Below are 27,689 nucleotides of genomic sequence, written 5' to 3'. Positions count from 1 at the left end.
CCAAGATATCGGTTGAGTGTCCTTGTACTCATCCCACACTATGCGGAGATTAGTAAAGTAATAATTGATATCATCATTTCCTTGGGATAACGCCATAATTTTCTGACGAAGTTGATAAACGCGAGCTGAATCGCAAACAAAGAATCGATCACGTAAATCTAACCATATTTCACGAGCATTTTCTAAATACATGATGCCAGAGCATATTTGCGGTGAGATGGAGTTTCTGATCCATGAAACAACCATGCTATTGCACCGGTCCAAGCTGGAAGAAGAAGATCTCCATCTGGTGGTCGAGGTAGAACTCCATTGACAAATTGGAGCTTATTTTTGGCAATCAAGGCTGTAATTACCGATCGACTCCAGTTGGTGTAGTTTGATCCAATTAGATGTTGAGAAACCAGCTGATGAGCTGGATTATCACTCGGATGCAAATAGTAGGGACTTGATATGTCTTCAAATTGATGTGATACGACATTATTGTCGTTTGTAGTGCCGCTGCTGCTTCCATTGCCACACCGGCCAGTCATCGTCGATCAATTGACGAAGATGAAGAAAGCGGAAGAAATTTTGTTCACTGATACCATGTAGAAATATAGAAATTCATAATAGAAGCTCCATTAAAGGAGAAGAACTTTATTCACTCAAAATAGAGGAATACAAGATATGAAACCGAAATTACAAAATACTGGACTTATTTATATGAACTAACACATAATATCTTCTAACTAACTTCTCAACTAACTCTCTTCCTTTTCACACTCAGCGCCTACATGTAGATGAGGTGTAGGTGATTAGGATCCAGCTCATCACTCTAAAGTTCCTCATGCATGCATTCGTGAGAATTATCTTGAATAAGAGCAGAAATTTGAGAGCTATTTTGGCCGAAAAATCGCTATTGATGCCAGCATGAGCATATACCAATTCCTTGTAAGTAAATTCCCCTTTTCTGTTTGAGTTGTTGCGCTTGAGGGATGAACTTATCATTTGATGGTGTGGATACATTGTCACAATTAAAGGAATCTCAGAGCCTTGTGCATCGAAAAAATATAACGCTTAACTATTTCTTTAACGAAAATGGCAGATTGTCGTTGGAAGAAGCGGCACAGAAATGCTCACTAATGAAGCTGGTGATGTGACTAGGTATTGGATCTCTCTGAAATTTCTCATTTTGTGTAGTTCTTCATAAGTTGGAATTTACGAATTTGGAACAGCTCTTCTCATCTATGCAGTAAAGCTTCACTTCCTTTGGACTAAATTTCAATGTTTCTGCATGTATGGTGTTACAAATGTCACACAGTTCCCCTGGTCCTCAATATTCCCACTGGTTGGAATTAATTTCTCTTGAGTGAATATGTGTTATATGAATAAAAAAAGGTTATGTCTACATTCTTATACCAATGCTTGTAATACTTGGGATAGTTCACATTTTTTGTGGTGCTGACATGGATGCTAATAAGGATAAAGATTCAGTCAATACATAATTTGGGTCAAATATTGGAAAGTGTCAAGCAGTATATGCTACAAATTGGATGAATGTTGATTCAAATATCATAGCAATGTCAGAAAATGTTTGTAATTTCAAATCATAGCATTGACTTACTGGTAAAATAAAAAAGGTAAAATATTACTCCCTCCGTCCCACGAGAATATGCACTCTTTTTTTTTAGTTCACCCCACAAGAATATGCAGTTTCTAATTTGGAAACTCTTTTCTCTACTGAGGTACTTTTTCTCTCTACCTCTCTTTTACTTTACCAATTTTGCATTAAAACTCGTGCCGAACCCAAAGTGCATATTCTTTGGGGACGGGGGAGTAGTATTTTCAAAGGTAAAAAGTACCTAGTATATTTGTTAGTTGTGGAATATCCATGTTAAGTTTAGATGAGTAGATAAAATCATCACCCATGACCCATATCCACGTAGCTATCTCTATATCCATGATATATTCCGTAAAAGAAAAGTATCGGCATATTTGTAAAATATTGCTTATACCATAGAGGTGAATATGCACGCTATATGGCTGTTAGTTGCAAGAGCATGCGTTGGAGGAGATGTATCTTCGTTGATTTAAATTGTTAAAGTTTTACAGAGCTCTCCCATTCTCCACTCATCATCATTGTTTGTGTATATCCTTATGTTTTTCAGTCACTTGCAAGGGATGTTCTCTAGGACAATCAGACTTCTGGAGGCTGGAATTAAACCAGTGTAACTTGTTTGTGTTGCTTGTATCACATTGCTACTTAACTTTTAACTTTTTCTAAGGTATTTTTCCTTTTCACAATAGCTATGTGTTTGATGGACAATGAAGAAACAAGAACTTGCAAAACGGTATTTGATGCCCAATAGATGCTCTTTTTAGTTAACTATTTTAAATTATTCATTTTGGAGCCAGATTATTACTACTGAATTTCTGAACGCAGATACTCAAAACGAGCTCATGCTACTGAGGAGCTAAATAATGCACAGGAGGTTGATTAAATGAAACAGATGCTGGCAAAATATTCGTTTTACACCTACCACCCATCTAGAGCTCAATTGCTCCCTTTAAGTCTGTTAACAGTCTTGCGTACTGGATAACTCTCATAGCATATTGCTTTTTTCGTTGCAGACCGAGAACAAGGAGGAAATTGAAAAATTGAGTAAAAGAACTGTAAAGGTGAGTACATATTAGTTTCATCAGTTCTGTCTTAGTTGTATCTATACACTGTATCTTATTCTGTACTATTAATCTTAGCATGCTTAATCACACAGATTTTACTTTCATGAGTTCTGTCTTAGTTGTATATAGAATAGACCAGAGCTCATTCAGAAAAACTTAGGTCAATAACTTTGAATCTCCCAGGTCACAAAAAAGCACAATGAAGATTGCAAGAAGCTTCTTAGACTCATGGGAGTACCGGTGAATCAAAGAAATAAGTTTTTTAATAAACTTCTTGCTTTCCACATATTCCTTCATGCACTGTCTTGTATTTGGCTTGGGAAGCAGACCATGTTAAAATTCTAAATTCTGTCTCACGTCGACTTGGTGATGATCCTATCTCTTTTATATAAGTGTGGATAACCCTCCCCCTTATGAGCCCTTTTAAGAGGTGAGTGGCTCATTTCTAATAAATATGAAAATAAAATGTAATTAGTTAGGCTTTTTATATATAAGGCTTTTTTACTGTAAAGTGTAGTTAACTCTCCAAAAGTGTAATCCATTAATGAAAATTCCCCTTTTTCTCTTCTTTCTCTCTTCCGGCTGTTTCTTCCCTATTTTGGCAGTTACTTCATCCTCCTTCAATCGAGGTTTCTCAATCCAAATGAATTCACCATTTTTCACAGACCACAATCCAGTCATCATGATAGTATTTATTGTAACTTGTTAGGCTCCTTCTGAATGTGCTGCACTTTGTAAATCAGACAAGGTACATATGTTAATTATATGGTCATCTGATAAGAAGCACTGCCATAACATTCATGGTGAAACTAATTGATACAAGTAAACTCGTATCGAGAGATAACTGTGAGATTACGGAGAAGATGATGGTTCGTTCGCGGGATCCTCCCGTCGAGCAGGCAACTATCGTTCAACTAGAGTTTTTGATAAAGTAAATTGCAGAGAAAAGTAAAAGATGATAAAAAGGATAAATTGTATTTCTTCAATGAATGATTTAAAAGATAACAACGAATCCTATTTATAATACTCCCTAATAACCTAACTTAGTGATCGAGAAATATGAAAGATATGCTAAATCAATAATATATGAAATAATAGAGATATGAGAATATTCTATAGATATACTCGTATCAACTCCCCCACGGTTGAAATTCACCTTGTCCTCAAGGTGGAAACCAACACAAAATGAAGACTGTTGTGAACAAAATCTTTGGGGAGTTATCCCCACCTGGATCAATTGCATGCAAATGCTCATTATTAGCTCTCTTGTGTTGTATGAGCTCGGACAATGTCCACTCAATTAGTGTGAACGTTTTATCACTTCCGGCCACAAATATGTCCAAAATGAGAGCTTTAATAGAGATATCACCGAGAACAAAGCCACATCTCTTATTCCTCGACAACTCAAGCAAAACATCCACAAATGGAGGAGCACCAGTCGATAACCGAGTTGCAAAGGGTGACAATCTCTTGATCTTCTCATCAAGCAGCTTAACAATAATATCAAGCTCCATCGTCTTGACAAAATGGACTTCATAATATATATCACCGAATTTGCTTGAACTTCTCCAAATAATATGCAAATAGAGATCATTTGACTCTTGCAAGTCCTATAATGACCTATTCATGCATTTCTTCCATTCACTACTCTTCAATACAATTGATATATACTCAAGTGGAGTTGATATACACCCAAATGGTGACTTAACAGAGTCAATGACGGATAGGGGTTGGATCCACCATCTCTTTCATCATCTAACAATTTCTCTTCGACTTTAACCACCTGTTCAATCTGCAACTCCAAAAAGGGACCCATATGTGAGCCAGACAGTTGTCCGTTGGGCGGGGCTAGTGGAGGTCGAGGCTGGGTGTGCAGTTCCCCCACGTGGCGGTCGGTGTCATCCAACAAAGACTCCAATTTGGCGATTGAAGCAAGGGGGTGCTCGATGTGAGCGGCATCCTTGGTGAAGGGTCCGGCAAGCTGCTTCCTGCAGTGATGTGGCTGTTGCAAGCTGCCTGCGGTGTCGCGGTTCACGAGCGATTGCAAATCGTAGGGTGCAGAGGAGTAGGACGACATATCGGGCGAGTACGGCATCAAAACCTGGTGTGGAACGTGACGGAGAATAGCTGGGGATGCAACGGTCGGTTGCTGTAGGGGACACAATACCGGCGTTGTGTACGACATGCTTAATGGAGGGACTGGATGGAAGCTGAACGCTGGGGCTGGTGGAGGACGCATTGCAGCGTGTGAATCGCTCAAGCGACGCTCGTTTGCATCCATCTGGGACACCAATTGCTTGACAACTGCGGTCAAGCGCTCAAGCTGTGAAACCAAGGCAGCCAATGGTAGGTCCGGTTCCAAATCCTGCGTCTCCGTGGGTGGAGTACTCCCATGTCCTTTCCCCTTCACAGTGTCACTTTGGTAAACAATTTCACCAGCCAAAAACCAAGTCTTCTCACTATAGCCAGCAATCACGTCTTCTTCGTATTTAGAAGAATCCCAAAAATCATTAAGACCATTTACGGATTCCTTCTCTCCATAATTGATAGTTGTTGTTGTGCGTTGGTGCTTCGGTGGATACCAGGAAGAGGGTGAGCGCTACGGTGGCGACGACCAGTAAGGAGGGCTGCGTTGTCGTCGGTAGGGATCTAGATCACAAGTAGACGCTGTTTCGTAGCCATAAGGCGGCTGGATCAGATCTTGGTGGTGGTGTTGAGGTGTGTGTTGTCTCGGCAAGTCCCAGCAGGTAGATGGCCAGACGGTTGGGGATTCTTGAACATAGGATCTGTACTCTTGTTGCACGTGACACCAAGGTGGGTCCCAACAGGAAGGGGGTCGTGGCTGCGGCGGTTAGTATGACGGTTGCCGAATTGAGGGTTCTGGTGGTAGGGAGTGGGCTGAAATTGATCTGCCGCGTTGAATGATGGCACATCATATGGCAATCCATTGTTGGAAAATTGCAACTCCGAGAATTGTCGTTGTTGGTACATGCTGACGGAGGATGAGAACACAATGAAAGCACCAAATGATACAAGTAAACTCGTATCGAGAGATAACTGTGAGATCGCGGAGAAGATGATGGTTCGTTCGCGGGATCCTCCCGTCGAGCAGCTAACTATCGTTCAACTAGAGTTTTTGATAAAGTAAATTGCAGAGAAAAGTAAAAGATGATAAAAAGGATAAATTGTATTTCTTCAATGAATGATTTAAAAGATAACAAAGACACCTATTTATAATACTCTCTAATAACCTAATTTAGTGATTGAGAAATATGAAAGATATGCTAAATCAATAATATATGAAATAATAGAGATATGAGAATATTCTATAGATATACTCGTATCACTAATATGTGTATTAATTTAGCTACAGCATGAATAGCTTCTAGCTTCCTTTTAGTATAGAAAATTACTATGCCTATATTCGTGCTCTGAAGTGTCATGGTAAACCCTACTAAGAAGACAATTCACTTAAGTAATGGGATATGATTTACCTTGTTCTCAGCATGTCTGTGTAATGTTCATTTGGTTGTTAGGTTTATGCTGTAGCCTCTGAGGACATGGATTCGCGCCATGTAATGGATCCTAGTTCAAAAAAGATCCCAGTGATGGAATTTGAAGTCTCTAAGGTACTAAGGAGTTCATAGTCAATTTTTAAACTTGTGGTGTCTGATTCGCTGATTTTTACCGGTTCTGGAGGAACTTAATCTCACAATGGACCACTTTATAGACTTTTGCATTCTCTGTGGTTGTGATAACATTAGAGGTAATTTTTGCATTATCTGTCCAAGTGGTGTCCAGGACTTCTCCTCCCTTTGTCTTTTGTGTGTGTAGTAAAGTAGTGGGAGGGCAGAGGGGTAGTTTGAAGTGCGACCTTAAGAAAAGAATTGTTTTAATCAGTTATTGTTAAAAATACAGCTTGGTGGCATGTTCAGTTGGAAAGATTAAGCTCTAATGCTGGTATCAGACTCAGTTGAGTCTCAACGCAGGTGCATTAACATGGAGTTAGTGCTGATATCTATAGAAGTGTCAGTGTAATAATATGAGCTTTCATTCTGGAAGAACATTTCTGCTTCCTTGCTTCTTGTATTTTCCATCCCTGCTCTAAACTATTCCCTATTCAGCAGTTCCATCTATTCTTTTCAAATTTCTAATAATGGATCTGTAGCTTTTTTATTTTGCATAAAAAACACTCTCATTGCCTCAATGCTCTGTTCTGTTTCTGCCTTTACTAGATTAAGAAAATGACTTGCCTGTCCTGAAATTTAACACCCGCTCCCTCCATCCCATGCTACTCGCACTTTTCTTTTGGACGGAATGAGTAATTAAATTAGCATTTTAAGTGTAATAAGGATTAAGGGAACACTTAATTAACTCTTATATCTTAATTAAGTACCCTAAATTTTACTTAACATAGAAATAGTGCAAGTAGCTTAGGACGGCCTAAAAGGAGAAAAGTGAGAGTAGCATGGGATGCAGGGAGTATAAACTTGGGTAAAACTTAAGTGGGTATTCATTCCAACTTATTGCAGCATATATTTTCCTTCCAGTTCAGGCGTCATAACCCATACCACCAGTTAAATTTTGAAATAAATCCTTAATTTTACTATAAATTCATCAAAGATGTGCTCCACTTTTCAGGTATTGGAGGAATGACTGCTTTGAAGCTGATCCGCCAACATGGCTCAATTGAGAACATTCTGGAGAATATCAATAAAGAAAGGTGCTGAAGTTTACAATTTTCAACTATACTAGATAAAAGATGTGCGATGTTCTTTATCAAAGAGGATATTTGTTTTTATTCTCATAGATAGCTTCAGCATGAGTAATAGCATGCAGTTTGCATTGAACATGAAGCTTAACCTCTTATTTGATGAGTAAAATATAACGCTAAACACTCCAGTGGATCTTAGGAAAGGAGTTAGACATAATTTTTTAGAGTGAAAACCCTTCCAAGTGTGATATATACGTCTTGTTTCCCATCTATATATGTCGTGTCTTAGTTTCTTGCTTCCTTGGCTGGTTGTGATCTATAGAATTAGATGTATGCATATGCTAATTATTACCTACTGAACAAATGCAATGTGGTTTCTTAAAGTATTACTCTCTCTCACACACACACAGTTACATGTAAATATCTGATATTGATCCGACTTCTTTATTGTTGATTTCGGAATTCATTGCATTATGATGTTTACTGCATTGTTGGCTATTGAAACATAAAAATGAATATAATAATATCTCACATCGGTGTACACAAAATGCTTAATCCACTATATAACTCTCATGGGCCTCTCCTCTTATCACCAATTGGTTTTAGGATGGAACCCATGGATTTCTATCTTGGTATCAGAGCGGGTCGCCGACTGTGGGTCAAATTTAACTGACCCAGCAGTATATCTGGGCCGAAACCGAAAAAATGACTGACCCAATAGTATATTTGGACTTAAAAATTTGGGCCAAGTGGTCCAACCGATCAAAAAAAAATTGGGCCGATTGTCCAATCGATTAGAAAAAAGTCCAACCCCTCAAAGGTTCACCTTGAAGGGTTTGAGGGAGGGTGTTGGCAATTGAAACTAAAAAAATTAGGCCGATTGTCCAATCGATTAGAAAAAGTCCAACCCCTCCAAGGTTCACCTTGAAGGGTTTGAGGGAGGGTGTTGGCAATTGAAACTAAAAATATAATCTTGAAGGGTTTGAGGAAGGGTGTTGGCAATTGAAACTAAAAAAATTGGGCCGATTGTCCAATCGATTAGAAAAAAATCCAACCCCTCCAAGTTCACCTTGAAGGGTTTGAGGGAGGGTGTTGGCAATTGAAACTAAAAATATAACATATAACTGTCCCACTTGAGGGAGGGTGTTGACAATTGAAACTAAAAATATAACATATAACTGTCTCACATCGGTGTCAAGAGAAAACTGAAACTAGTATATAAGCCTCATGAGCCCCTCCTCCTATCACCAATTGGTTTTAGGATGGAACCCATGGATTTCTATCCATAGTTAAAGGGTATACTTTGCCAATATTAAACTCGACTTGTCAATGGGTGGAAACACCATAATGAGGAAAGCTACATTGTGTATTTATAGTAGTTTGAGCAAATAATATTTTCTATTCTGATAAGCTCTGTAGTAACTGAAGACACTCTCGTTTTACTCAATAATTATATACAACTATACTCTTGTAGGTACCAGATACCAGAGGAATGGCCATATCAAGAAGCTCGAATGCTCTTTAAAGAACCATCAGTTTTAACTAATGATGATGATCTTAAGTGGTCATCTCCAGATGAAGAGGTAATTGGTTTTGGCAATGGTCTTAAAACTTTTTTTTGCATTTTTGATACTATATGACAATTGATCTATTTCTACTTCAGGGATTGATAAGCTTTTTGGTAAATGAAAATGGGTTCAACAGTGATAGAGTAACCAAGGTACATCTCCACTCCTTTCTATCAATAATGTCTAACCAATCCCAAAAAATTGCCAGAAGAAAGACAAATCTTAACACATCTGTAATGTCTTCAATCCATGTTTTCTAGGCAATTGAAAAAATCAAGACAGCCAAGAATAAATCTTCCCAGGGCCGGTATGAATTGATTGAATGAATAAGGGAACTAGTGAATATTTTTCCCCTGTTATATAGTTCATGTTCTCACTCTGTTGCCGTGAGCAGGTTGGAATCTTTCTTTAAACCAGTTGCATATACATCAGTACCTGCTAAGTGAAAGGTATTTTTCTTTCTAAAGAGAATCGAACTGTTTTGTCTGGCTAACTGAAAAATTCAATCATGTGGTCTTTGACAGCTGGATAAATGGGTTAGAGCATCCACAACCGTGCTCTTGCCAGAGGCACGGTTGTGGGCCCGGCGCCACTTTTTCTGCCTTCTCTCTGGCAAGAGCACAACACCCACAGCTGTGCTCTTCCGCAAGGACGAGCACAATTAATTTAAAATTCAATTAAACAATAACATTTCCATAATAATAAAATTCATTAAAAAACCTAAATAAAATTACAAATGACAAATAAAATAAAAACGACATAATTAAAAGCCTAAAAATTAAAAATTACATAATTAAAATACTAAAAATTAAAAAAACCACTACTCGTTGCCGAATTTCATCCACATGTGGTTGATTAGGTCTTCTTGTAACTGAATGTGGGTTCGGGTATCGCGCATTGTGTGCCTTGTCTCGATCCTCTGGCCAACCGTCGTATGCTCAGCTCAGCGTGGGGGAGACCTCGCTGTTGAGCTTCCGGCTTCATCCTCGTCGTAGAAGCTAGCCGCCCTTGGCCCTTCGTCGGCTATAATCATGTTGTGTAAGATAATACACGTGAACATGATGTCGGCGAAATTATTCACGTACCACAGCCGAGCCGGGGCCTTCACAATGTTGAATCGGGCTTGAAGGACCCCGAAGGCTCTTTCGACGTCTTTTCGCGCGGACTCTTGACGCTGCGCAAAAAGAACCCGTCTCGGGTCGTGCGGGTTGTGGAGCGTCTTCACGAACGTCGACCACCTTGGGTAGATACCATCGGCGAGATAGTAACCCATGTGGTATGTATTTCCGTTGATGGTGAAGTCGATCGCCGGTGCTACACCATTCATCACATCATTGAAGAGTGGTGAAGAATAAAGCACGTTCAAGTCGTTGTTGGCTCCGGCAACGCCGAAATATGCATGCCAAATCCATAGGCCGTAGTCGGCGACCGCCCGACTACCGCCTCAAGGATAAGTGTTGGGCCGCCGCCTTTGTGAACGCTTAAGTGTTGCCCCCTCCAAGCATTCGGGCAATTCTTCCACCTCCAATGCTGCCAAGCTTTCCGGGAAAGCCATGGACTGATTCGTGAAGACGAAGCAACCGTTGGCAATCATCGGTGCTGGGTGCCCGAAGGAATTCATCCCCGAAAGCTGAACGAACGCCCTCGCAAAAATTCTTTAGACAAAGGATTCCAGTGGACTCACCGATAAGCAAATACTCGTCGAAGATGTAGGCCGTTTGCTCAGTAGCGAGTTGTCGGATAGCACACGTACACTTCTGCAACGGCGTGATACTTTGCCGGCCGACTGCATCCGGACCTGTTTGGAAGAATTCAACACGTGCGGACAATGTGTTGACAATTCGCATGAACAAGCGCTTTGACATGCGAAAACGGCGCCTGAAGTAATCTGCCGGAAACCGCGGCTGGTCGGCAAAGTAGTCGGCAACGAGCCTTTCGTGGGCTCCCTCCCGGTCACGATGGATGTAGCGGCGATGTGATCTAGTTCGCTGAGGAGGAGGAGCGGGGGTATTCGCCGCGACATATGCTTCGTAAGCAGCACGATGTTGTTCGTAGTATTCTTGTTCTTCCGCCATAATATGGGTGAAATCCATTTGAGGTTTTGAGTGAGGGATGAATGTGTTGATAGTTTGTATGAGAATTATGAATGAGAGATAAATGAGAGATGATTTGATGTGATAAATGGATGATGAATGTGTGTATTTATAGATGATTTTGGGGAAAAAATAAAAAAAATTCAGAAAAACGGGCAAAAAAACGACCATATTTTTGGGATTTGGAAAATAAATTTTTTTATTTTTTATCATTATTTAAAATTAATTAACGATTTTTTAAAAAAAAATTATTCAAAGGCAACGCTGGCACGTCGACTGCTCGCTGGCACGGCGCTGCTCGATGCATCGAGCAGCGCCGTGCCAGCGGCGCGAGCGCAGCAGCGGCGAGCCTCGTCCTCGCCGCTGGCACGGACGGCGGCCTTCTTCCCCACCACCGTTACGGATGCTCTTAGGTCTTGATGATAAAGTTTAATTTTCTTTTTCTGCAAACTGCTAGACTCAACTTTTAATCCATGCTTCATTGGATACTTGCGCATGTTTAAGTAACATAGTATTACATAGATTATGCAACATTGATTATATAATACTCTCTCCGTCCCATACAAATATGTGCAATTGGTATGGCACGAGAATTAAGACAAATATGGGCAATAGGTATGGCACGAGAATTAAGACAAAATTTGTTAAGTAAGAGAGCTTATTTAATTGATATAACTTTCCAAAAATGGAATATACATATTTTTATGGGACATGCGAAAATGAAAAGTGCACATATTTTTATAGGACAGAGGGAGTATATATGCTAGAAAAAAAAGTGATTGAATTACAAAAGAATAATGTTAATTCCACACAGCTTTCGCAATAAGTTTGCTTTGAGATAATAAGTAACTTGCTACAATTGAGATAAAAAGTAACTTGCTACAAAAAAATATTACTCCCTATGTCCCAACTAAGTTGAGTTACTTCTTTTTTGCACTAGTTTTAAAAAGATCATAAAAAATAGTTAAAGTGGATATATAATAAAGTAAAAGCGAGAATATTGTAGATAAGAGTGATCTCTATATTATTCTAGCTTTTACTTTACTATATATCCACTTTAAATATTTATTACAATTTTTTCAAAATAAGTGTGAAAAAGAAGTGACTCAACTTAGTTGGAACGGAGGTAGTAGAATGTTTGGGTAATCAAAATCATCTGATCACTTTTATTATAATCCATTTTGCATTAAATGAGCATTAATGTGTTGATTATTTTGATTAGATGTCAATATCAGTTGCAATGCTTATGATATCTGGTAGTGCAAATAGGAGTATAAGTGTTCCGTGTTAACAGAGTTAATCTTTTAAGAATGTAAATAAGTTTGGGTTGAAGAGTTTAAGAGCAAACAAATTAATTATGAGAAATCATTGAGATTTTGAAAAACAAGCTACTGTGGATTTCAAATGCATTACCAAATTTCTAGATCTATTTTGTCCAATTGTGTTGTGGGTTTGGCAATATCACCAAATAGAGTTCTTTCTTGAATTTCCATTATAAGCTTAATTGGTTGTAATGAGCGATGTCATGCCTAAGGTGAATGCTAATGTAGCATCTCTTCCTCCCATACCTTAAGGCTGATTTGCAGCATTTGTTGGTCTTGGCATGAGGCTGTCCATGATGTTATGCAGAAGTTTGTGCAATAGCTCTTGAAGTCGAGAGGGCCATATTTCAGCTTTAGTTAAGTCACATAGTAGTAAAAGAAGTTAGAGTGTTGAGTCCCTAGTATGATGTAGTTCCAATACATATTTAATTGTTGTACTTCAAGAAACTCAAATCTCCCTATAAATACTAGGGAGATGAGCATTTCATATGAAAAAGAAAAACATAAAAAATATAGTTCTTTCTACTTCCTACTCTCAATATGCATTACCAACTTATCTATACCTCTCTCGATTATCATCTTTGAGATGGTATCAGAGCATGAAATTTCAATTTGGGGACTCAGAGCAATGTCATCATAGTCCCATACCCTTCTCAGCCTTTCCTTGATTATCCCTGCAAAACCAAAACCAAAAATGTCAGATTCTGACACAGAAAGTACCAAACCAATCCCAACAGAAACCATGGCAGATTTTGCGGCACAATTTGCCGAATTCATGAAAGTCATGAATAAAACTGGAAACAAGTCCGAAAGCTCCACAAAACAACCTCAACCGCAACTGGAGTCATTAGGAGAGATCAACCTGAAAACCAAACTCAATGGGGATAATTATCCCCTTTGGGCCAATTTGATGGAGAGAGCAATAGGAGAAAGGGACTGACGTCTCACATATCTGGAGGTTCAGATCCCCCTCCATCCGACGACCCTAACTACTCAAAATGGCAGCAACGAGATCACTGCTGTTTCAATTGGATTATCAGCAATCTCGAAACCAACCTTGTAAACGAAGTATCCCAATACAAGACAGCCAAAGACCTGTGGGAAGGTCTGGCTATCACATATGGGAGTGGAGCAGATCCATTCCAAGTTCATGACCTACACAGACAAGCCATGTCAATGAAGCAAGGAGAGATGACTTTGGAAGCCCTTTGGAATAAATTCCAAGATCTATGGATTTCAATTGATGCCAGAGATCCCAACCCCCCATGGACAGCCCCAAAAGCATCGACAAATACAACAAACACATTCAATGACATAGATTATATCAATTCGTCTAGGCCCTAGATGAAAGGTATGATAAGATCAGACGAGAAATTCTAAATCAGGATCCCTTAACAACCGTCCGAAAAGCTTACGGAATGGTGAGAAGAGAAGCGGTCAATGACAAGGTGCTCAAACAAGAAGCTGTCCAATCTGACTAATCTGGAATTGCCACCGGGCTTGGCGCCTCAACCGGAGCCGACCATTCCACCCACCGACAACCAAATTCAGCACGAATCGAAAGCTAGAGGAAGATAAGAGCAAGTTAACTTCTCACACTGTGGAGGAAAACGTCACACACAGGAGACGTGCTTTCATCTCCACGGGTACTGGAGGGTCTACTACGATCTGGTAGTAGCGTGGTTTCACACGGAGTAAGCAAGTGTGCACAGAGAAAACTAATGCAAGTGCTTGGTCAAGACTCCACGCTCCTTAAATCCACTGGATCACCAGGTCCAGGAACTCAAGAGAACACAGAGTGTTTTTGTCGTTGGACACACTCGACTCCCCTTCAAAAATAAATCCTTCAACCCGAATACTATAAATTAGCATAGGGAAGCGGGGTCGATCCCACGAAGATGGATTCGTGAAGTAGTGCTTAGAGACTCTGGAAACAAGCGGTTGCTGCCACGCAAAAGGGTTGAGAATTTTAACTACCTCTAGATCTAGGCACGAAATGTAAATGCTAGACCTTAAGACACAGAAAATGTAATAAAATCAGACTTCAACACTGAGAGACACATTTTACTTCCTAGATTAAGTAAACGACTAACTAACTAAGACTAGACACGGAAAATAAAACAGTGGGGACCATGGCTCCAAATATAGCAAGTACGGCTAAAGCTACAAATAACAAACTCATGCTCCAGCTAACAACGACATGAAATTTCCTAACCGATTCAAGCACGCAAATGGAGAAAACAGAGCATATATCTAGATTCGAACAGAATATAGAAATTGGGATGCCAGAAACTTGCTATGAACCGGAAATACATCAGATCTACGTAAACTAGGCGAAATGAAATGAAGACACGTAAACTAGGCATAAGATTAAATAAATCTTGTTCAGATTCACGTCGGGTGCTTAATCCACTCCGGATCCAAGCGATCCGAACCCAACAACAGACACAATCGACTCCATAACTCCGGTTTTTACAGATCTGCTCTGATCAACTTCGAATTCAAACAATCACAGAAAACTCCACAACTCCAGCGAACTCAACCCTCCGATTCATCCACAAACAGACTCCGATCACCCAGATCCAACCACAAACCTGCATAAATTCAGAAAACAACTGCGAAACGCACCCAGTTCGAACAATCCAACTCCAAAATTCCAGAAATCAACATGACAGACGTAACAGAAAATCAAACTTGCATTAAAATAAGAGAAACGGCAAAAGCAAAAAGAGGTTCGAGCTTCGAACAACGAAGCTCGGCAAAATCAACAAAGTATGAAAGTGGAAATTAAATTGTTTCTTCGCCCCCACTGAAGGACGGTGTTACAACCCAAACGAAAATATATGAAAGCTCAAGTAAACCCCAGTGCATGACCCCCCTGAATCTCCCCACGAAAAGAACCCTAGTGTGTGAAAAGTGAACTAAGCTACCGGCTGTTAGCGAGGTCTCCAACCGAGAAGATCCCTCCAGCGTGCATGCTTCTGCCTTTTATAGACGCGGACATAGCCTTCTAGAGTCTTCGTAGAAATCTCTATTCTACCCTTCAACTCCGAGGCTTCCTCCGTCAGGCAATTTTCCGCATAATGTCCACTCATTCGCTTATTTCCTAGGTCCACGCAACTGTCTTCCTCCTTTCCTGGACCTGGCGAAAATCTTCACACACCTGGCTTAAAACGTGCGTTAGACCTAGAAATTTTACGAATTAAAACCCTAGACCTATGCATGAAATTAGCCTTATCAAACTGCTCACATTTAAACCATGCTTGTCCTCATGTATGAAAGACAAGAAAAAGAAGTAAGGCAAATTTCTATGCATGGTTCCCAAGAACGACTCTACAAACAAGGTACTAACACAAAAACAGACTCCTAAACCTAGACAACTATAGACTCAGAAAAGAAAAGAACACACAAAGAACACAAAACACAACAAATAAGCATGCACTAGTTTCAACTTTTAGGCGACTGTCCCCACAAGCTTAAGTTCTCTCTGATCGTCTACAGTCTTCATATCCTCCTTCTTCCTTCGTCGACCTAAACGGTCCGTCAGTTTGTCAAGAAACCTATGGATTTCCTAGTGGTTAGGTTCGCTCCACCACTCATTCCTTACCAGGGATGTTAGGATCAAAACGCTTCAAAGTTAAAGTTACACCACTGATGCGTTGGGTTATGAGAGTTTCTCCTTTCTATCATCTCCTTTTTCCCTATCCTTTTTTTTATTCCTGGGTCACGTAATTTTTTTACTTCCTGCCCTTAGGTAGTTAACCGTCTTTTTCTTTTCTTTTTCCCAATTTCCCCCCTGGACTTCGTCCAGCTTATACCTCCGAATTTTATTTTATTTCTCCCCTGGACTTCGTCCAGCTTATACCACCAGTTCCTGGACTTCGTCCAGCTTATACCTCCATAACCCATTTTTTCTCCTTTATACTCTACTCCCTAAGCATCAAGTGGTTGCCCATTTTTCACATGTTAGCTCAAAGCGTTTAGGCTTATAACTCACTTTAATAGTAGGGCTGCACAGCTAGGTTATCTAAGGCATTTTCCTTCGTCCTTACTTCATTTAGACCGCTTTTAGTTTATTAAGGAAAAAGGCATCAAAGTTGACGTGCATCCTTTCTTCAATTGCTCTTACTAAGGGAATTTTTGCCTTATTGTATCCACTAGCTCATGCATCACGCAACACACAGAAATAAAATAAATAAAAAAACTGAAGACTCTAAGACTCTCATTCACAGAAAAAGAAAAACAAAACAACACAAATACTTGCACCTATTCCCTCCCCCTCCCACTTCACTCAAGCTTGTCCCCATGCTATCCTAGTGAAGGGGGGAAATAGGGAACTATAAACAACACAAAACAGATCACAAAACAAACAAACAACATTCTAAAAACAAAACAAACTTCTCACACTTAGACCGTACATCAGGCTAAGGGAGAAAGTTCAACAACCAAAACCTAACATGCAAAAACAGCACAACCCCTTCTCACACTTAGACCAAAGATTGGGCTAAGTGTGGGAAGGTGCAACACATAGATACAGAACGAAGCACGCTGGCACAAATAATCATACTTCCCCACGGAATTCATCGTTGCTCGAGATCTCCTTAAGCTCGGCCGAATCGTATTCCCCACGGCACTCTTTTCCTTATATATTGCTGTGCGTTTTGGGTCTGTGAACTTTCTCATCTTGTCCAGCAGCTCCTTGGTGATCCAGATTTCCGTCAGCTCGAAGTTGAGCTCTTCTTGTTGTTCCTTTTCAGAGTCGCTGGACCCATCAGGGCTTCCGGACTCAGCAGCGTACGGTACCTTAGCATGCGGAGGGAGAGAGGGTTCAACGGACTTCCCTTTTGCTTTCTTGGTCGAGAAAGTAGCAATCTGTTTTCCTTTCCTCTTCCTCTCGACTGCGTGGCGGCGCTCCTCCTCGTCACTCTCCCCATCGCTAGGTCTAGGAGAGATCACCTGCTCAGGGGCTGCGGTCTCTAGACCCAGCGACCCTTCTTCTGTCTGCGGGACGTGTTCCTCGATGTCATCACGTAAACTTCGACGAGCTTGCCTCCTTGCGTCCCTTGCGTCAACCGGTGAATCGGTCCCGTCGGGGACATCAGTCAGATCCCCCATCAAATTCATCCCGTCGCTGACGGGGTTCCTGTACATCTCCAGGAACGAGGGCTTGTCCCTCCTTAATCAACAATGGGGTTGCCCCCACGATGTAAATAGGGGTTTCTACCCCAACCGAACCTTCCTCGTCGTGGGTTGTAGCACCCACTGCTTTTACAGGGGTCACCCCCTCACTAACATTTTCTTGGGCTTCATTGCCCTTCTAAACAGTCTCACAAACACCAGGGGTTTCCCCCTCTCCAAACTTCTCCAAAACAGGGGTTTCCCCCTCACTACGACTATCAACAACAGCAGAAAGATCCACACCCACAGGTTCAGGTAGGGTTTCTCTCTTAACAAAATCCACAGTGGCAAACACAGGGTTCACCCCCTTAGAGATTCCAACTACTTCATCATTTAAAACAGGGGGTTCCCCCTCGACGACAGAATCTAACCTGGGTTCACTTGAAGCCAATAGTTCCAGCCCTACCGCCAGATCTGCTTCTTCCTCGTGTTTTTCTGCGGCGGTTGTCTCCAGGACGGCAGTGGTGGGTTCTGCAACGGACTCTGGTTGGGGTGTTGAAACCCCTGAAGTTTCCGGTGGTGGTGGTACGGCAGATGTTGAAACAGCCGGTACGGTTCCCCCCATCGCAGATGCGAACATGGCAAACGCCTCCATCGCTTTTTCCGGCCCCCCAAGTTTTTGTAGTAAGTCAGCCATGAACGCCGCCGCGTTAGAATCGGTGGATCTTGAAGTGCTTCCGGTACTCTGTTTGTTGTCCATGAAGAATTCTGCAAAATTTTCACAGAAACTCGGACGGAATTTTCTTTGATTAGGGTTAGAGAAAGAAAACCTAGAGAGAAATTTGGGGAATTTCGAATGTAGAGAGAGTGAGTAATGAAAAATAAAAAGCATCACACGGTTATTAGCTGATAGGTATGGAAGAGGACGGTTTTGCAGGCATGACGCTAGCGACCGTACGCCTCCCCATAAAAGTGGCTTTTGAAATCCGAACCGGTGCCAACTCCCTCCAATATTTACTCTTCAATTCCCTGCCCTAGTAGATACTTCCTGCAAAGTCACAGTTAACATCAAACTAAAAAAATAAAACGCCACACTCCCCGGGTCTTGGGTATGACAATATCAAAATTATGCCTAAGGAGTCTGGTTTTCCGAAAATATTTTTGGAAGATTGTTTTTTTTTTAATTTGTTTGGATTTTTTTTCCTTGAATTAAAGAAGACAATTAAATATTTACAAATTGTGTTCAAGTGTTCTCAAGATTCCCTAGGTCAGGTCATGGTAAAACTTCTTGGATGCTGGACCTAGGAAATCTCTAAGAACACTCACTTCCCAGACCGATTAGATGATATCAGGGAGTGCGCGTAGTGGCATTTCGTCCACTACACACATCTCCGAGTTATCCCTAAATACTTTCACACGATGACCGTTGACAAGAAAAGGAGTCGAGTTTGGAGCACTTCCCTGGATCTCTACTGCTCCATTTGCACGAAGACTCACAATAGTGTATGGTCCAGTCCATTTGGACTTCAGCTTACCAAGCATCAACTTAGGCTGGATTGGAATCGGAGAACTTTTTGACCTACTCTCAATTCTTTGACCCGTAGGTTCTTGTCATGCCAGAGTCTTATTTTCTCTTTGTACCACATTGCCGATTCATATGACTCCAGCCTTAACTCCTCCAACTCCTGCAGCTGCAATTTTCTCTCTTCCTCACAGGACTCGGGTCTCATGTTAATCTCCTTGACCGCCCAATATGCTCGGTGTTCTAATCCCACGGGCAAGTGACATATTTTTCCGAACACAAGCCTATAAGGTGACATCCCAATAGGCGTCTTGTACACTGCCCTGTAAGCCCATAGTGCATCTCCAAGCTTCTTACTCCAGTCCTTCCTAGACGGATTAACCGTCTTCTCCAGTATCGCCTTTATTTCCCTGTTGGAGATCTCTGCTTGCCCATTTGATTGAGGGTGGTATGGTGTGGAAAGGCGATGGTGAACTTCGTACTTTCTCATTAGAGCTTCAATAGTCCGGTTACGGAAATGCGTCCCATTGTCAGATATTATAGCTCTGGGCACTCCGTACCTGTTAAAAATGTTAGCCCTAAGGAATTTCGCTACCTCTTTGGCTTCACAAGATGTGGTCGCTTTGGCCTCTATCCACTTTGAAACATAATCAATTGCCACAAGTATGTATGCGTTCCCGTATGAAGACGGAAATGGACCCATGAAGTCCATTCCCAGACATCGAAGATCTCACACACAATCACTGGAACTTGTGGCATTTCGTCCCTCCTGGAGATTCCCCCGGTCTATTGACACCTCTCACAGTTCTGACAAAACTCGAAAGCATCCTTATGCAATGTAGGCCAGTAAAAACCGCTATCTTCCTAGGTCCAAAGTGACCTCCACAAGCTAGGGCATGACAATGATTTAGTACATCCCTCTGTTCCCACTCCGGGATACACCTCCGGATTACTTGGTCAGCTCTCATTCTCCACAAATACGGATCATCCCAGAAATAATACTTGGCTTCGCTTTTGAGCTTCATTCTCTGGGCCCGGGAGATGTCCTGCGAACTAGGCACCTCTCCAGTGACCAAGTAATTTGTCAGGTCTGCAAACCATGGCTCATTGTTTAGATGACATTTACCTTTCTCAGAATCTCCTGGACCTGTTAACGCCATGATTTTTTCCCAATTGATAGGTCTAGGAAATTCCCCTAAATAATACAAATGTTCCTCGGGGAATGCATCTGGTATTGCTTCCTCGGTCTCCCCTTGAAAAATACGACTAAGGTGGTCAGCCACCTTGTTCTCAGTTCATTTCTTATCCTTAACCTCCCAATCAAATTCTTGTAAAAGTAACACCCAACAGATCAATCTTGGTTTAGACTCCTTCTTCGCCAGCATGTACTTAATGGCCGCGTGGTCGGTGAAAACGATCACCTTCGACCCCAGTAAGTACGGGCGAAATTTCTCAAATGAATATACCACCGCCAGCATTTCTTTTTCGGTGGTGACATAGTTCTTCTGGGCTTGATTTAGCGTCTTGGATGCATAAAAAATCACGTAGCTTTTCCCATCAACTCTTTGACCTAGCACCGCTCCCACGGCATAGTCGCTTGCGTCACACATGATTTCAAAAGGTAGATTCCAGTCGGGCGCTCTAATAATGGGAGCAGAAACTAACCTATCCTTCAACAACTGAAAAGTTTTTTTGCACTCCTCATCGAAAGCAAACTCCACATCGTTATGCAATAAGTGAGTGAGTGGTTGAGCGATCCTTGTGAAGTCCTTTATAAACCTCCTATAAAATCCTACGTGCCCTAGGAATCCTCTCACCTCTTTCTGATTCGTTGGGTAAGGGAGTTTTGAGATAACATCAATTTTTGCTTGATCTACTTGTATGCCTCTTTCTGACACCACATGCCCTAGGACAATTCCCTTAGGGACCATAAAGTGGCATTTCTCGAAACTCAAAACCAAATGCTTCTCCTGGCACCTCCTCAGCACTATATCCAAACTTGCCAAACACGAGTCAAATGAATTCCCGTACACAGTGAAGTCGTTCATAAAAATCTTGATGCAACTTCCAGGAGATCCGAGAAGATACTCATCATATACCGCTGAAAAGTACCTGGCGCATTGCACAGGCCAAACGGCATCCTTCTGTAAGCATACGTTCCAAAGGGACACGTGAAAGTTGTCTTCTCCTGATCCTCGGGATCCACATAGATTTGAAAATACCCACTATATCCATCCAGGAAACAAAAATATTGCTTGCCCGCTAACCTTTCCAACATCTGGTCAATGAAAGGTAATGGGAAGTGATCCTTCTTGGTAGCCTCGTTCAGCTTCCGGTAGTCAATACACATCCTCCACCCAGTAACAAGTCGAGTAGGGACCAACTCATTTTTATCGTTCTTAACCACCTGTATTCCTGACTTCTTTGGTACCATATGTACTGGACTAACTCATTCACTGTCTGGTATGGAATATATGATTCCTAGGGATAGCAACTTCAATACTTCCTTCAGCACTTCTTCCCTCATGTTCGGATTCAACTTGCGTTGTGGGTTCCTACATGCTTTTGCTCCTTCTTCTAGGCGAATGTGATGCATGCACAGATCTGGACTGATCCCAAGCAAGTCAGAGAGTGTCCACCCAATAGCCTTCTTGTTTCTCCTGATTACATTTAGCAATTCCTCTTCTTGTCCCTCAGTCAAGCTGCTGTTAATAATCACCGGGAAATTTTCATTCTCCTCCAGATACGCATACTTGAGCCCAGGTGGAAGCGTTTTCAGCTCTTTCTTGGGGACATCTTTTTCCTGGGGCAAGGGATTTTTCTCTGTCGACTCAGTTGTTATTCCCTTCTTAGACTCAGTAGAACTGTCCACGCTCGCCACATAAGGTGCCTTCCTTGATCTGGCTAGCTCCGGGTTCGTACATAATTCCAAAATCGCTTCAGCTAGCTCATCATCTGATAACTCACTCGTGTTCATTGCTTGACACCAACTAGCTACTTCTCTATCAATGTCATGACTTATTTCGGAATTCTCGATCTGTTCTTGTATTAACTCTGTCTCAAGATATTCTTGGACTAAGGGGTTAATAACATCTATATCATGCAAATTTTCAATGTCAAGAGGTTTTTTCATTGCCTCATCTATGCTGAATGTATATTTCTCCCCATTATAATCATGGCAGATGGTACCATCAAAAACATCAATGATAGTCTTAGCGGTACACAGGAAAGGTCTCCCTAAAAGTACTCCACCAGACTCTGCAGATTCATTATCACTCATTCTAATCACATGGAAATCTGCTGGGTACAAGAAGTCATGTACCTTTACTATCATGTTCTCAAGCACTCCTTCAGAACAAATGCATGACCTGTCTGCTAATTGGATCACAACTTTGGTGTCCACCATGCCTACCCCTACTAACTTCTTGTACATAGAAAGTGGTAACACATTTATGGATGCACCTAAATCACACATAACATGCTCGATTTTCACATCACCAATTGAGATGGGTAAGGTAAACATACCTGGATCATTGCATTTCGAAGGCATCCTCCGCTTTTGAATCACTGCAGAGATGTTCTCACCGATCAAAATTTTCCCACTAGGTCTAGCCTTCCCAGCTATAAATTCCTTGATGAACTTGCTAAACACCGGCAATTTCAAAGCCTGTAAGAATGGTAGATTAATCTCCAATTTCCCAAAAATATCCATGAAATCCACCGGCTCTTCCTTCTTCTTCTTAGCTTCCCCCCGGCTTGGGAAAGGCTTCAGTCGCTTCCCTGCTCCGATAGAGCTTTCAGCTGAGAATTCTCCAGTTTCGTCCCTTATTGCCTCGTTCTCCAACTCTGGCTCTGGATCGAGGAAAAATGGTTCAGTTGACTTAGGCAGGGGTTTCTCCAAATCTCCTGTTTCAAGGTCATCCTTGACCAAGGAATTTTCTCCCTCCAAGTTCCTGGATCTAGGAATTGTATCCTCGTACTTCTTGTCTTCCTTGGAACTTGTCGCTTCCTTCGTTCTTACCACTGGCCCTTCATATCCCCTCCCAGATCTCAAGGTAATCTGACTTATATTCGCTCTATCCGGTGGCCTTACTGAGGCGGGAATCTTTCCTTCATTTCCCCTCATATCACTCAAAGAAGTGGCTATCTGCGATAATTGCTTGGCCAGCATATCCATGGCCGCCTTTTGCTCCTGTTGATCATCTTGAAGCTTGTGTACTACGTCACTGTTTGATTGCAGGTTGTTTTGCATATGTTGCTTAGAACGGACGAGATCGTGCACCATATCATCGATACTCTTCAGAGTCGGTCCACTCATCTGATTCTGACGAGCGTTTCCTTGACCTCCTGAAGAGTTGTTGTATTGATTTCCTTGACCCTGGTAATTGTTCTGAAAATTCCTTTGGTGCGGCGGTACATAAGAGTTCACTTGATTGTTCTGATTTCTGTTTCCCCAGCTCGAGTGGTCTCCTTGGTTCCGATTGATCCAGCTGCCCTGCCCCTCTTGATTCCTTCCTGACCAGTTACCTTGTCTTTCGGGCTGAGGTGCAAACTGCTGACTTTGTTGTGGTGCTGGCTGATTCTGCTCATTGTCGGTCCATCTGAAATTTGGATGGTTTCTCCAGGGCGCATCTCTCTGTCTCCCTGGATTCCAGCTCCCATAGGGATTCCAACTTCCCATTGCATTGACCTAGGCCTGATAATCTCCTTCCTGGGTCCCATAATATTGCTGAATTTGATTATCTCCTGGACTAGGAGATTTCTCCTTCCCTTGTGAAACTGGTGGATTTGTTTTTTCAATTGCGTTCAATAGAGCTTTCTCGAGCCTGTCAATCCTTGCTTCTACCTTATGATCTTCTTGCTCTCTCACAGCATGCACCGATCCTCTCCTCACTGCATTTCTAGGGTTATCGTACGCCTTCTTAGCGTCGATCAACTTCCCCAGGATTTCTCTTGCCTCACTTCCCCTCTTCCTTGTGAAATTTCCCCCACTCGAGGAGTTCATTAAGTCCTTTGACTCAGGAGTTGCCCCTTCGTAAAACAGAGAGTAGGTCTCTGCCTTTATCATTTGGTGATTCAGGCATGCATCCAACAATCCCTTGAATCTCGACCAATACTGACTCAAGGATTCATCGTAATCCAGCTTACACTCTAGTATTTATTTTTTCAGTGCAATCGTCTTGTTAGATGGGAAGAAATAATCTTAGAATTCCAACTTAAAGTCCATCCATGTGCGGATAGAATCCGAGGGCAACCTCAATAACCACGTATTAGCTTTCCCCTTCAAGGTAAACGGAATTACCCGTAGGCGATAATCCTCCTCTGTTGCTTCATTCGGCCTCTTCTGAATACCACACAACTTACTGAATTCATTTAAAAACTCATACGGACACTCATTTCTGCGCCCAGAGAACGTTGGCAAGATGCCGAGTACGTTTGTCTTGATCTCAATAGTCCTCTGGCGCTGGTTCATTACTATGGCTTGGGCCGGCTCTCAATCTAAATGAGCTGTCAGCTACCCTATCTCTGGATCTGGATCTACTACTTGCGCCATGACTACTTCCTCTGCTTCCCCTGTTTCTGACTCTGTTTCTGATTCTGGTGATGACTCTGGATCTTCGCGTCCTAACGACGTCCAAGATTCGTTGCTAGTAAATTCACTCGGAAACGGATCTCCCGTGGTGAACCCTGATCTGGTGGTCACAGTAGAGACTGTATCCTTAACCTGCCAATTAAACCGGCCGTGCTTCCACCCAGATGAGTTGCTCCAGAGGGAATCTCTGCTCATAAACTACAAATAATAAAAAAAAGAAAATAAATCAAAATTATTTACACCACAGACTCTGAACACTAACACAAAGCACGCCATCCATCCCCGGCAACGGCGCCATTTGGAGGGTCTACTACGATCTGGTAGTAGCGTGGTTTCACACGGAGTAAGCAAGTGTGCACAGAGAAAACTAATGCAAGTGCTTGGTCAAGACTCCACGCTCCTTAAATCCACTGGATCACCAGGTCCAGGAACTCAAGAGAACACAGAGTGTTTTTGTCGTTGGACACACTCGACTCCCCTTCAAAAATAAATCCCTCAACCCGAATACTATAAATTAGCATAGGGAAGCGGGGTCGATCCCACGAAGATGGATTCGTGAAGTAGTGCTTAGAGACTCTGGAAACAAGCGGCTGCTGCCATGCAAAAGGGTTGAGAATTTTAACTACCTCTAGATCTAGACACGAAATGTAAATGCTAGACCTTAAGACAAAGAAAATGTAATAAAATCAGACTTCAACACTGAGAGACACATTTTACTTCCTAGATTAAGCAAATGACTAACTAACTAAGACTAGACAGGGAAAATAAAACAGTGGGGACCATGGCTCCAAATATAGCAAGTACGGCTAAAGCTGCAAATAACAAACTCATGCTCCAGCTAACAACGACATGCAATTTCCTAACCGATTCAAGCACGCAAATGGAGAAAACAGAGCATATATTTAGATTCGAACAGAATATAGAAATTGGGATGCCGGAAACTTGCTATGAACCGGAAATACATCAGATCTACGTAAACTAGGCGAAATGAAATGAAGACACGTAAACTAGGCATAAGATTAAATAAATCTTGTTCAGATTCAAGTCGGGTGCTTAATCCACTCCGGATCAAAGCGATCCAAACCCAACAACAGACACAATCGACTCCATAACTCCGGTTTTCACAGATCTGCTCCGATCAACTCTGAATTCAAACAATCACAGACAACTCCACAACTCCAGCGAACTCAACCCTCCGATTCATCCACAAACAGACTCCGATCACCCAGATCCAACCACAAACCTGCATAAATTCAGAAAACAACTGCGTAACGCACCCAATTCGAACAATCCAACTCCAAAATTCTGGAAATCAACATGACAGACGTAACAGAAAATCAAACTTGCATTAAAATAAGAGAATATTCGGCAAAAGCAAACAGAGGTCCGAGCTTCGAACAGCGAAGCTCGGCAAAATCAGCAAAGTATGAAAGCGGAAATTAAATTGTTTCTTCGCCCCCACTGAAGGACGGTGTTACAACCCAATCGAAAATATATGAAAGCTCAAGTAAACCCCCAGTGCATGACCCCCCTGAATCTCCCCACGAAAAGAACCCAAGTGTGTGAAAAGTGAACTAAGCTACCGGCTGTTAGCGAGGTCTCCAACCGAGAAGATCCCTCCAGCGTGCATGCTTCTGCCTTTTATAGACGCGGACATAACCTCCTAGAGTCTTCGTAGAAATCTCTATTCTACCCTTTAACTCCGAGGCTTCCTCCGCCAAGCAATTTTCCGCATAATGTCCACTCATTCGCCTATTTCCTAGGTCCACGCAACTGTCTTCCTCCTTTCCTGGACCTGGCAAAAATCTTCACACACCTGGCTTAAAACGTGCATTAGACCCAGAAATTTTACGACTTAAAACCCTAGACCTATGCATGAAATTAGCCTTATCAGGTACCCCGATTGGTGGCAAGAGATGAAACGTACACGGAATGGGAAACGCGGCGGCGGCAGTAGCGGCAGTTGCGAGTGACGACAGAGCCACCTACGCCGACGGAACGACGAGCAGCGTCTGCAACAACTCCATGCCGTCACCTCCTCCACCCCCACACCTCCTCCACGGCGGCGGCGGAACCAGCGAAACCCCCACCGACAGCGCACCATATTCACACAACACAACCAAAGTATCAATTGCTACCACCAAAAATTGGACACAAGGTAAAAATGAGGGTTCGACGGAGAGGGACAGCAGAGCGTGTAACCTGGGAGGAAGCGGGGCTCCGGTCGAAGCAGCCGCCTCAGATGAAGCGGCTAGGGTTAAGGCGGAAATCACAAAGAGGCGTCTAGGGTTGAGTCGAAGGGGGGGGATATTTTACTTCAATTCCCATTTTGCATAAAACCCCCTCCAGACCGGTTCTATCCCAAAACAACCCCCACCCAAAAAATGCCTCCCAAAAAAACCCCAGCCAAACCCTTTATCTAAAATTAAGCCCCAATTGACCAAGAAATTCCATAAGACACCCAAATCTGTCCCAAATTCCAGAATGACACCCCAAACTTTTGAAAAATCCGAAAAAACACCCCCCAATTTCGAATTCCAGCCGTCCATTTCCTGTTCAAACTCATACCAAGCTCTAGCATACTCATCATCCTCAAACTTAGGATCCAAAGACTACCACTGGATTTTTGACTGTGGGGCAACCGACACGATGCCTTTTGATGTTTCAGATTTCCTCGATATTTCCCAATCCAAAAAAAATTATGTTCAAACAGTTAGTGGGGAATTAGCACAAGTAGAGGGGGCGGGAACTATCACTATCTCACCAACCCTTCGCCTCTCAAACTATCTTTATGTTCCTTCTTTGTCCCATAAGGGTTTGTCTATGAGTCATGTCACAAAAGACCTTTACTGCAAATTACTAATGCAATCTCGTTTTTGCATGTTACAGGATATCAAGACGGGGATGATAGTTGGGCTTGGCACTGAGCGACATGGACTGTACTACGTGGATGAGATAGCCAAACGGAGTACTGCAATGCTAACTCATGGACTAAAAGACAAACAAATTTGTCTCTTGCATCTCCGGTTAGGGCACCCATCTATAGGATATCTCCATCTACTCTTTCCCGAGTTAGTTTCTTCTTCGCATGTTTTGAA

The 27,689-nt window shown here is 42.0% G+C and overlaps 1 pseudogene; it reads left to right on the top strand.

Moving 5' to 3' along the window:
* Positions 1 to 217: 217 nt before the first annotated feature.
* LOC121770472 lies at positions 218 to 27,689 on the top strand (annotated as a pseudogene).

Source organism: Salvia splendens, chromosome 16, assembly GCF_004379255.2.
Source record: "Salvia splendens isolate huo1 chromosome 16, SspV2, whole genome shotgun sequence".
Lineage (NCBI taxonomy): Eukaryota > Viridiplantae > Streptophyta > Magnoliopsida > Lamiales > Lamiaceae > Salvia > Salvia splendens.
Note: the sequence above shows the minus strand (reverse complement) of the source record. Positions and strands in the feature narration are given on the sequence as shown.